Source organism: Rhinatrema bivittatum, chromosome 1 (genome assembly GCF_901001135.1).
Source record: "Rhinatrema bivittatum chromosome 1, aRhiBiv1.1, whole genome shotgun sequence".
Taxonomy (NCBI): domain Eukaryota; kingdom Metazoa; phylum Chordata; class Amphibia; order Gymnophiona; family Rhinatrematidae; genus Rhinatrema; species Rhinatrema bivittatum.
Window position 1 is genome coordinate 362,060,530 of NC_042615.1, and position 12,780 is coordinate 362,073,309.

Here is a 12,780-nt window from a genome sequence, read left to right on the forward strand (position 1 = left end):
TCTAATACTACTTTGGTGGGACCACTAGATGTCTGCCTATCCTTCTTGGGTCCTAGAAATCATTTAACCTCAAAGAAGAGAAGCTGACGTTGATACCAGTCTCAGGAAAAATTAGGTGACACTGTACTCATTTGACCTCAGGTCTTGAACAAGACATTTTGGTTTTCCATTAATTTTCTCATTTATGTTAATAAATCAACATTCAACTTTCATGTTTACTCTGATCTGCCCTTTTCCACAATCTGGCCAGTCCATTTTTTTCTTCACATCAGTTTTCCTTTGCTATTGAATATCCTTTCAATTTGGGGGGGTGCGGGGGGGGGGGGGGGGGAGTAATTGCCTCCATACGTAATCTCCTATTTAAACACTGGACTTCTACCTTTCCAGCTTCATTTCCCACCAATAATCTGAACTATTTGCAGCCCTCTTCATTTTCTTCTAAGGTATGTTATGCTTCCACTGTGCCATTAACATGTTTCTCTGTTCATTTTTGACTCTTGCTAGGTTGTTTTCTTTGGTGGACATTCTTCTAGCACTTTGCACTGGTCCTATGTTTAATGGTGTCCTTCATCTGCCTTACTATTGTAATTGCAGTGACAATGGTTTTCTTTAGTTACTTTGCTGTTTCTCTACATCCTACATTTATAATCATCTTTGGGTTATCTCGTTCATCCCAACATTCAAACTCAAATCTTTTTTCTGCTCTACCATACAAATCAATGCTTTGTTTCTAAATGGTTTGAGTCTGTTAGTTACATCTATATCTAGCTGCTAGACAGATACAGACAGTTGATGTTATTTGTCATATCTACTTTATTTGTTTAAAATCATTTATGAATGACAACTGATATAATCTCCCCAAGCGATACACAAAAAATCAGAGTATAAAATAATATTATCAACAGCTGCACAATTTAGCCAGATGGTGACATTCTGCAGTCCATATTCAACCACAAAGTATCCAGATACAATTACCTGGATAATTAAACCAGATATTCAGTTGTAAAACTGCACCACTGAATATACCTGGATAAATCCTAAATTTTTTTTTTGGAATGGAAAAGGCTCATTTTTGTTTCATACCAAATGGAACAAACAGAATCAACAGTGCCTCCGAAAAGAGCAAAAAATGTTATTTGCATTTGTTTTCGGAAGTTTGTGTGTCGAGTTAATTTTTCTGCATACATCAGAAGTTGTGCATACTGTTTCTAACTGGGGCCAATCCAAATAATAAATACCTGGCAAAATCCCAGTGATAAGTAGTGGCTATTCCCTAATTCTACTTGGCTAATAACAGTTTATGGACTTCTCCTCTAGAAACTTATCCAAATCTTTTTTAAACACAGCTACTTTAACTGCCTTAGCTACATCCTCCAGCAATGAATTCCACAGATTGTATGTTGAATGAACATTTTTTTTCACCAATTTGTTTTGAATGTGCTATTTAATAACTTTATGGAGTGTCTGCCTAGTCTTTGTATTTTTTGAAAGAGTAAATAGCCAATTTACATTTATACGTTCTATTCCACTCATGATTTTATAGACCTCTATTGTATCCCCCCCTCAGCCATCTCTTCTCCAAGTTGAACCACCCTAACATCTTTAGCCTTTCCTCATAGGGGAGCCGTTCCATCCTCTTTATCATTTTGGTCACTCTTTCAATGAAATTATATCTTTTTTGAAGCGGTGACCAAACTGCATACAGTACTCCAGATGTGGCCTCACCATGCAATGATACAGAGGCATTATAACATTCTTTGTTTTATTCTCCATTCCTATCCTAATAATTCCTAACATTCAGTTTGCTTTTCTGACCAGCGCTGCACACTGATCCAAGGATTTCAAAGTATTGTTCTATTGTTCCATGTAAAGCCCTCCCCTTTCTTTGGGTGTTTCACTGTTCTATGTAAACCAGAGTGATTTGTATTTCTTACAAGAACCTCGGTATATAAAAATTAAAAATAAATAAATAAATTGTCCAGTAGGACACCCAGATACTTTTCATGGTTGTTAATGCTTAATATGGAACCTAACATTGTGTAACTACAGTGTGGATTACTTTTCTCCATGTGCATCACTTTGCACTTGTCCATATTAAATTTCATCTGCCATTTGGCTGCCCAGTCTTGCAGTCTCACAAGGTCCTCCTGCAATTTTTCACAATCCGCTTGTGATTTAACTACTCTGAATAATTTTGTGTCATCTGCAAATTTGATCACCTCACTCATTGCTCCTCTTTCCAGATCATTTATAAATATATTAAAAATCACTGGACCAAAAACAGATCCCTGAGGCACTCCATTTTTCACTCTTCTCTGCTGAGAAAACTGACCATTTAGTCCCATTCTCTGTTTTTTCCTATTTTTTAACCAGTTTGCAAACCACAATAGGACATTGCCTTCTATCAGGTGATTTAAATTTTCTCAGGAATCTTTCATGGGGCACTTTGTCAAATGCCTTCTGAAAATCCAAATACACTATATCCACCAGTTTACCATTATCCACAGGTTTATTAAACCCTTCAAAAAAATGTAGATTCATAAGGCAAGATTTCCTTTGTGTAAATTCATGCTGGCTGTGCCTCATTAAACCATGTCTTTCTATATGCTCTTTGATATTTGCTACTCTTTAGTTTGTTAATCTGTAAGATTACATCTTCCAATTTCACAATGATTTGTTTACGTTCTTCTGAATCATCACCACTGAATAAAGTTTACAGCATGGGTATCTCTCCAACATCCTCTTCATTAAACACCAAAGCAAAGGATTCATTTAGACTTTCCCCAATGGCCTTATCTTCCCTAAATTCTCCTTTAACCCTTCCATCATCTAACAGTCCAATTGACTTCCTCACAGGTTTCCTGCTTCATATGTGTTTAAAAAGTTTTTATTATGAGTTTTTGCCTCTACTACCAGCTTCTTTTCAAATTCTCTTTTAGCCCACCTTAGTAATGCATTACATCTAAATTGACAATGATATGCTTTTTCTTCTTTTCTTCAGATGGATTCTTTTTTTCAATTTTTGAAAGAAGTTCTTTGAGTGAAAACAGCATTTTTCACCTCACCTTGTAACCATGCCGGTAGTTGTTTGGCCTTCCTTTCACTTTTTTTAATGCTTAGAATACATCTGGACTGAGTTTCCAAGATGGTATTTTTAAACAATGCAGGGTTCTGGAACCAGCCATAGCCGCGCGTATCCATTAAAATCCGGGGTCGGCGCGCGCAAGGCTGCCCAAAATCAGCAGCCTGCGCGTGCCGAGCCGTGCAGCCTGCCTCTGTTCCCTCCACCACCCCCCGCACCTTCCCCTCCCTTCCCCTACCTAACCCACCCCCAGCCCTATCTAAACCCCCCCCCCACCTTTGTTTTAAAAGTTGCGCCTACCAGAGGCAGGTGCTACTCGAGCGTGCCGGCCAGTCAGCCAGTGCGCGATTCCCCGGCCCGGGAGCTGTTTCGGAGGCCTCGGCCATGCCCCCGAAATGCCCCGGGCCAGAACCACGCCCGCAGCCCCGCCCACGAATGACACACCGCTGCGACACACCCCCCCAACATGCCCCCCCCCCCCAGGAAAGCCCCGGGACTTACGCGTGTCTCGGGGCTTGCGTGAGCTGCCGAGCCTATTCAACATAGGCTCGGCGCGCGCAGGGGGAACTTGGGGCCGGTTTTCGGGGGGGGTACGGGCGTATCTTACGCGCGTACCCCTTTGAAAATCTGCCCTAAAGTGTGTACATAGCAAATTTTATTTGAAAATTGGTCCCCTGACACGGAACCATGTTTCACATGAGCTGCATTGGGAAGGACAGTTTACATATGAATACATGTCCTTTTTGTTGTCATAAGGCTGGCTGGCTGACGATGGCTGACGATGCCAATCTGCCCACTTCTTGGCGGACAGGGCGGCTTTACAGATCTTTTCCTGGGTAGAGATCCACAAGGAACGAAGCTGGCGAGCTGAGAGCTGCACTGCCGGGAGTGCACTAGGTGCAGGCGAAGGTAGGGGCGGATGAAGTTGCTTCCCATAAACAACGAGGAATGGCGAACTTCCAGTAGCCGTATGCATGTGATTATTATATGAGAACTCCGCCCACGGGAGTAGCTTGGCCCAATTATCTTGTCGTTCGTTCACGAAGGCATGAAGAAAAGTCTTCAAGGTTCGATTGGTTCGTTCCGTTTGCCCATTACTTTGAGGATGGAACGCTGACGAAAGACTAAGTTGCATATTGAAGCATTTGCATAGGGCTTTCCAATAATGAGCTATAAACTGTGGTCCTCGATCGGAGACTATATCCTGCGGGAGACCGTGAAGTCTAAAGATATGCTGAGCGTACAGGCCAGCCAGGTCAGGTGCAGAAGGTAGCTTAGGCAAAGGGACAAATTGCGCCAACTTGGAAAATCGGTCCATGGTTACCCAAATGACCGAATTGCCTCCTGAGGCAGGAAGGTCCATGATGAAATCGGTGGAGATATGTGTCCAAGGCTCCACTGGGATGGGCAATGGTTGCAACAGTCCCCTGGGCTTCCCGATGAGCGGCTTTTGAACAGCACAGGTAGGGCATGAGCCCACAAAAACTTGGACGTCCTGTCTCACGGTTGGCCACCAGTAGAAACAGTTTAACAAGTCTAAAGTCCCTTTCCAACCAGCATGGCCCCCAGTGAGGGAGTCATGGGCCCAAGCGAGAACTGCTCTCTGGTAGCGACGTGGAACGACGGTCTTCCCTTGAGAGGACACTGAGGTTGCAGCAAGACTTACTTTTTCGGGGTCCAAGATATATTGAGGTGTATCAGGTGTTTCTTCTACCTCAGAAGAGCACGAAAGCGTGTCAGCTCAAACATTCTTCGAGCCGGGTCGGTAGCGAAACGTAAAGTCAAACTGGTCAAAAAACAGTGACCACCGGGCTTGTCTTGGATTCAGGCATTGGGCTTGCTTCAAAAATGCTAGGTTTTTGTGATTGGTGTAAATTGTAACTGGGTGGTTGGCTCCCTCCAACCACTGTCTCCATTCCTCCAGGGCAAGTTTCACGGCTAGCAACTCTTTGTCACCAACACAGTAGATGCTCTCTGCCGAGGAGAATTTCCTTGAGAAATAAGAACAAGGCAACAGCTGTCCAGAATCAGAGTACTGACTCAGTACGGCCCCCACGGCCACATTGGAGGCATCAACTTCCACCACGAAGGGCCAGCTGGGATCCGGATGGCGAAGGCAGGTGTCTAACAAGAAGGCTTCTTTAAGGGCCTCAAAAGCTTGACAGGCAGAAGCAGGCCAATCCACCGCGTTAGCCCCCTTTCGGGTGAGGGCAGTTAAGGGGGCCACAATATGAGAGTAATTGGGAATAAAGTGACGGTAGAAATTGGAAAAGCCAAGGAAGCGTTGCAACGCTTTAAGACCCCTTGGCCGAAGCCAATTCTTAATAGCCGCCACTTTCTCAGGATCCATTCAAAAGCCAGCTGCAGAGACTATGTAGCCTAGGAACGGCAGGGAAGTCTTCTCAAAGCTACATTTTTCCAGCTTCGCATACAGACCATGCTCCCTAAGTATCTGGAGCACTTGACGGACATGCTGACGGTGTGACGACAGGTCCTGGGAGTAGATTAACACATCGTTGAGGTAAACAATTACGCAGGTGTTCAGAAGGTCCCACAACACCTCATTCATCAGGTGCTGGAACACCGCCGGGGCATTACATAAGCCGAAAGGCATCACGAGGTACTCGTAATGCCCGTCTTGGGTATTAAACGCAGTTTTCCACTCATCTCCGGGACGGATTCTGACTAAATTGTACGCTCCACACAAGTCCAACTTTGTGAAAATCTTTGCTCCTTGAAGCCGATCAAGGAGCTCCGGGATTAACGGGAACGGGTAGAGGTCTCGCTTGGTAATAGAATTTAGACCTCGATAGTCTATGCACGGCCTCAGTGAGCCGTCTTTCTTGCTGACAAAAAAGAAACCTGCCCCTGCAGGTGACTTGGATGGGCAGATAAAGCCCTTGGCCAGATTTTCCGCAATGTACTCGGACATGGCCTGGGTCTCAGGTATGGATAAGGGATAAATCCTTCCTCGGGGGGGGGGGGCATAGTACCAGGTAGCAAGTCTATAGCACAGTCATACGGATGATGCTACGGAAGGATCTCCGCCTTGGTCTTGGAGAATACATCCATAAAGTCCTCATAAGGTGCAGGAGGACCCACGGCAGAGTGCATCAAGGGAAGTGTGGGAGTCTTAGGCACTTTCATACAGTTAGCTAGGCAAAAAGGACTCCATTTGACAATCTGTAGCATATCCCACTGAATCATGGGCGAGTGTTTCTGTAACCACGGCAACCCTAGCACCACAGGGTGGACAGCCTTCTACAACACTAGGAAGGCCATCTCCTCTGAATGGATCGCCCCAGTGCGGACCGTAATGGGTGCTGTAGACATCTGGACAGGTCCTGGAAGAAGCGTCCCCTGGATAGAGGTAATTCGTAACAGGACCTACCGTCTATGCGTCGGGATTCGCAACTGGGAGACTAAGTCCTGCAGGATAAAATTACAACCGGCTCCGGAATCCAGGAACGCCATTGTCTCAAAGGAGCCTCCAGGATATTCCAAGGTAACAGGGACAGTATATTGAGGAGATGTAGCACAGCCTAGGAGGAGCTCCGCCTGACCTCCTAGGCTTTGGCATTTTCTGCACGCTCCTGGCAGCGTGCCAAGAAGTGGCCCTTCTGGCCACAATACAAGCACAACTACAATGAACAGCGACGTTTCCTTTCTTCAACAGAAAGCAGGGCCCGTCCCAGCTGCATCAGTTCGCAGGTGGGAGCATCTGGATGAGAAATCTTGGGCGAGGGCACAGGTCTTGACCTACGAGCTGGGACTGTGGCGAGAGGAGTGTTGCTCCTTAGCCCGTTGTTGTAGGCGGAGGTCAATGCGGGCAGCCATCTCAATCAAGGCGTTGAGGTCCTCCGGCAGATCTCGAGCAGCAATTTCATCCTTTATGCGTCCGGAGAGGCCTTCCAAGAAGATGGCCTTAAGACTACCATCTTGCCAACCCACTTCTTGGGCTAAAGTCCGAAACTCCATTGCATAATCTGCCAAGGAGCGAAACCCCTGACGAAGTTGCAGCAGGTCAGACGTAGCCGTGGCTACTCGGGCGGGCTCATCAAAGGCCTGGCGAAAGTTCGTGATGAACTGTTGTAAGTCCGTTAGCGAAGAATCATTGTTTTCCCAGAGGGGAGAAGCCCAGATTAAGGCTTTCCCATCAAGCAGGGACAGGATATATGCCACTTTCACCGCATCCGAGGGAAACTGCTGGGGCAACAGAGAGAACCGTACAAAACATTGGTTCAAGAAGCCGCGGCAGGTCTTTAAATCACCAGAGTAACGAGAGGGTGCCGGTAGCTGAGTCACAGAGGAGCTGTGACCCTCGGGGACCCTGCCAGCGGAAGGCAAGGACTCCAAGCGTGAGGATAACCATTCCACCATGGCTGAAAGGGTATCTATGCAGCTCTGGTGCTGTAGCATCTGCCGGGCCATCCCGGGCATATCCGAGGGAGCGGGTGCATCCGCCGAGTCCATGGCCTTGCAATCTGTTATTGGAGTCTCTGTTTAGTGGATCCTTGGGCCAACCTGCTGGAGACTGGGAAAGGTGGTCAATGTCTCTAATGAATAGCAGGCCAGGAGGCAGATGTTAGGCAGGACGTAGATGCTCTTCACCCTAGAAGCTGGTACTCCTCCAGGAGGAGCCCGTAGGAGCCCAACTGCTGGGACTTAGGTGGCTTCACCCTTGGAAGCCGAAGCCACCCCGGGAGGAGCTCGTAGGGGCCCGGCCGCTGGGACTTAGGTGAGTTGTGGATCAGGACAGGTAACTGGAACCAGACTAGGACAGTAGCAATACTGTAACTGGGCTCGGGTTCTGGAACCAGGCAAGAACTGTAGCAGGATTCGGGTACTGGAACCAGGCAGAACTGTAGCAAGGCTCGGGTACTGTAGCAAGCAAGCAGGAACCAACCAGGTACTGTAGCAGGCAGGCAGGAACCAGGCAGGTACTGTAGCAGGAACGGAGCGACGAAGCAAAGTGAGCCACTCCGGGGCACAGTGCAACAGGAAACCGGGAGGCTAACCGTTGCAAGGCAAAGACTGGATGGCCGCGGCCGGCTTATCAAGGCCGCGGCGTCTGGCGTCAGGAGTTGGGCGGAGTCACCACTGGCAGGAAACGGCCTAGAAAAGCGCCCAAGTGGCGCGCGCGTGCGCCTAGGAGCCGGGCATCCCTGGGAGACCTCGCAGCGGCGCAACCCCAGTGGGGACGCCGCCAAACAGGCCGCAAACCAGGCCTCTTGAAGCGGGAGCAGGTCCAGGAGCCCAGAAGTAAGGGCCTGGCCGCGGTGCTCGCGACCAGAACCGCAACACCTCTAGCAAAAAATATCAAAAACATACTATGTCTCACCTTCATTCTCATAAATGCTCAATCCTTAACCAAAAAATACATATTAATATCTAACATACTACAAGAAAAAAAAACCGATTTCATAGCCATAACAGAAACATGGTTCAAAAATACAGACCAAGTATTAATGAACCAAATAGACATCAGTGAATATGACACTTTTTCAATCCCCTGCAAGTACCGAAGAGGAGGCGGTCTGCTCCTTATTATAAAAAAAACACTTCTCAGTGAAAGTGATTTCACACAATCTCCCAAAACAATTTGAAATAGCTCTCTTTGACTCACAAAACCTACAAATATGCCTAGTATATTGCCCGCCCAAGCTTCTAGATAACGATATCTCTCCGTTACTGGAATTCCTAATAACAAACATCTGTATGAAAAAAACCTACTATCATCCTTGGCGACTTCAATCTTCACACAGATACAAGTCCCAGATCACAAAACTGCCAAACCCTACTAGACATGCTATCAAGTCTAAATTGCAACCTACAAGTGAACAACCCCACAGACAAAGCAGGACATACACTGGACCTAATTTTCACCAATAACTACTTCTCAGACACTTCTATTACATACAAACCAGTCCCATGGCCCGACCACTACCTCTTACAATGCAAGATGAAAGCAAACATCAACAACTCAACAAAACCAAACGAATCTCAACAGGCCTTCAAATACCGACTACCTTTCCAAACCAACTTGCTCCAACAAGAACTTGGAAAACAACTAGCAAATCTGGACCTCTCAAATATAAACAATGCCATCAATTCCTGGTTCCAAATTACAGAAGACACCACAAATACTATAAACCCGGAGAAACTTAAACAGCCAAAAAACCATAAGGAAAAACAGAACCCATGGTTCAACGCTCAACTAAGAAACATGAAATCCATCCTTAGGAAAAGTGAAAAAGAATGGCAAAAAGACAAGTTCACCTTGACACTGCAGAGATATCGCACACAACTTGCCGCTTATAAAAAAATGATTCTGAATACTAAACGTGACTACTACAGCTAAAAGATCAAAAATTCCTCCAATAACTCCAAATCCCTTTACAACATAGTAAACAACCTCATCTCTGAAAACATCAACTCCAACACAACTGAATCCAAAAATTTAAGCCAAGACTTAGCGAAGTTCTTCAAGAACAAAATAACCAAAATAACCGATGCCATCAACAACTCCTCGATTGAAGAAAACCAAATATACACTTCAATTTCAACACCATGGTCTAACTTCGAACCAATCTCCTCCACGGAAACAGAGAAAATGCTAAGAAAAATAAATCCAGCCCGCCATGACCTAGACACCATCCCCACGCGAGAGCTAAAAGAAATTGCTCATTTCATAGCCCCAATAGTAGCAGCAATTATCAATAAATCTCTCGAAGAAGGTGAGCTACCAGCAAAGTTAAAAATTGCAACTATCAGACCAATACTAAAATGAAATAACCTGAACCCAAACGACCTGAACAGCTACCGACCAATATCAAATCTACCCCTACTTGCAAAACTAACAGAGAAAGCGGTCCTGAAACAACTCAATGAACACCTCAAGAACTTCAAAATACTACATCCCACACAACATGGCTTTAGGAAAAACCTCAGCACGGAAACTCTACTGTTCAACCTAACCAATAATATACTAAGAGGCTTTGATAACAAAATAGGTCACATACTAATCTTTCTCAACCTTTCCGCAGCTTTCGATACAGTTGACCACAAAAAGCTAATATCTAGCCTAGCAAACATAGGGCTCTCAGGCAAAACTCTTGACTGGTTCACTTTGTATCTAAAAGACAGATTCTTCAAAGTCGACATCAACAACAACACATCAGAAGCCATCCCCCTTGAAACAGGAGTGCCACAAGGATCCGCTCTGTCGGCCACACTCTTTAATATTTATCTACTCCCTCTATGCCAACTCCTATCAAGCCTAGGCGTATCTTACTACATGTATGCTGACGACATACAACTCCTCATTCCAATTACATCCACCACAGAAGATGCAATGATACTAGCTGCCTCTCATCTGGAGTCGATCAAAAATATGCTAAACCACCTAAAATTATGTCTAAACTTGAGCAAAACTGAATGCATCCTAATCGAAAGAAAAAATTCAGGATCCAAAACCACCCAATCCTTCCAAATAGACAACATCAACATACAACTTAAAGACAACGTAAAAGACCTCGGCATTTGGATCGACAGCGAGCTAACCTACAAAAAGCTAACCTAAAAAAAAACCTACCCCCGTTTTATTGTAACTTTTTTCTTCCATGCACTTGTTTTACTTTTTAATGTATACTCTTATGTTATTAGTTATTTACGTTATAATGTATTTCTCACCCCTTGTTTTATGTAAACCGACATGATACGAACTCCGTGAATGCCGGTATAGAAAAATACAAATAAATAAAAAAATAAATAAAAGCACATCACAACAAAAACAAAAGAAGGTTTCCACAAACTCCAAATCCTTAAACACCTAAAACCGATGCTTCAACACCAAGACTTCAGAACCGTCTTACAGTCTCTCATCTTCACCAGCCTTGACTACCCGGTCACCTTTGTCCACATGTTTATTCTCCCATTCATAAAAATGGAGTGATCTGTGAGGCAAGACTTCCCTTGGGTAAATCGATACTGGTTGTGTCCCATTAAACCATGTCTATCTAAATGTTCTGTGATTTTATTCATTATAACCATTTCCACAATTTTTCCAAGCACTGAAGTCAAACTCACCAATCTATAGTTTCCCAGATCTCCCCTCCTACAGGAACAACCCAGTGAGGGGGGGATAGAGGGCTGAGATGGGCAAAGGAGGGGAGAGTTTGGAAAGTGAAGTGTTGGGATAAGGGGAGCTGGAGGGTGAGAGATAGTGAAGGACAGGAAAGGAGTGAGAGGGAAAGAGGAACAAGATCCAGATGTGAGTGGATAGAGAATGTGAAGTGATAGTAGTTAAGAGAAAAATGAAGAAACATGAGATGAAAGGAACTGAAGAAGTGATGAAGACAAGAGAGAGAAGAAAAGTAAAAAAAAAAAAAAAGGGGGAAGCTTGGAAAATATTTAGGAAAAGACAGACAAGAGGAAATCAGAAAAAAAAGGGACCAAGACCAAAGCAAAAATAAAAAAAAAAACCATGACCCAGATAACAAATGTAGAAAAAAAGCATTTGATTTTCAGTTTACTGACTGGACTGTATAACACAGCACTCTAGTTGGAGTGAACTGGATTCTCTGCATGCTTTGATGGCTTTCATTGGATTATTATATTATCCAAACATGTGTACATGAATTTCTGCGGCCACGGAGATCTCTTCTTCAAATGGAAATAAAGTCTCTGATGTGACAAATGAAGAAGGAAACTCTGTGGTTTCAAAGGCTCACGTACAATATTTTTAGATTATTTGTATGCTGATGCATAAAAGGTTTCAGAATCTTCCAAGAAACTGTTGGCTGAAATGTAAATTTCAGCATTGTGTGTTCTATGAACAATTTAATTTTTGTCATGTGGAAAGAGGTGGAGGAGGGTTAAATAATGTTTGTGATAATAGGAGTGTTTTCTTAAGTGGTACATTGCTGGTGAGAGCCCCTTGATTAAAAAAAAAAACAAAAAAAAAACTGGCAGCACATCAGTGAGTGTGTAAGAATCAGATAGTATAGTGTTGGCTCTTCTGGTATAGCTGATGCTGCTGTCCAAAACTGTCCCCATAAGACCAGCAGGATCTCAGCAACACTAGTATCCTGGTTTTCCATAGGATCATTCTCAGTGGGAGAGAGGAAGACAAGGCTGATTGGGATTATTGAATCTAATTATCTAAATCTGTAGGTCTGAACCCCATGGTCCAATGCCCTGGGTCTTTTAAGAATCTACCGGTAGCAACATCTCTGCCTAATTTCCTCATTTGGCACTTTACTGTCTACCCCCAGAGAGGGAAACTTGCTCTAATGGCCTCTGCCATGTAATGAAAAGTCCTTTTTTATACCAGTTAGGAAATATTTACCAAAGCAGATTAGATATTCTCTCAGTTCTTCCTCACCCTCACAGTCTGAAACACTGCACAAAATCCTCTAGATGGCAGGAAAGATACACTTCCTAATCTTGTTAAAATAGTGGGGCAGATGATTGTTTCAGTAACTACTCTTTTATGAGGGACATATGACAGGCTGTGCACGGTACAGGTGTTCAGAAGAAGACAATCTTGTACAAAGGTTTGCTAAAAAAAAGCTAGGAGACTGGCAGAACTTTATTTGACATGCAAAACAAACTGTAAACCAAACTTCTGGGTCTAGGAAGGGCAATTTTTAAAGGTACTTCTACAAATAAAGTAGTGCTTTACCTACAGAAATGGC

At 44.3% G+C, this 12,780-nt stretch overlaps 1 protein-coding gene across 2 annotated transcripts in view; it reads left to right on the forward strand.

The window, feature by feature from the left end:
- Positions 1-327: 327 nt before the first annotated feature.
- Positions 328-12,780, forward strand: part of LOC115090941 (UDP-glucuronosyltransferase 2A1-like) — a 195,930-nt gene continuing 183,477 nt past the window's right edge. Inside the window, exon 1 of one of the 2 annotated variants that reach the window (XM_029600636.1) lies at positions 328-443. The gene's annotated coding sequence lies outside the window, so the exon portion shown is untranslated. The remainder of the gene's footprint in view (positions 444-12,780) is intronic. The other variant, XM_029600670.1, reaches the window with a different exon arrangement.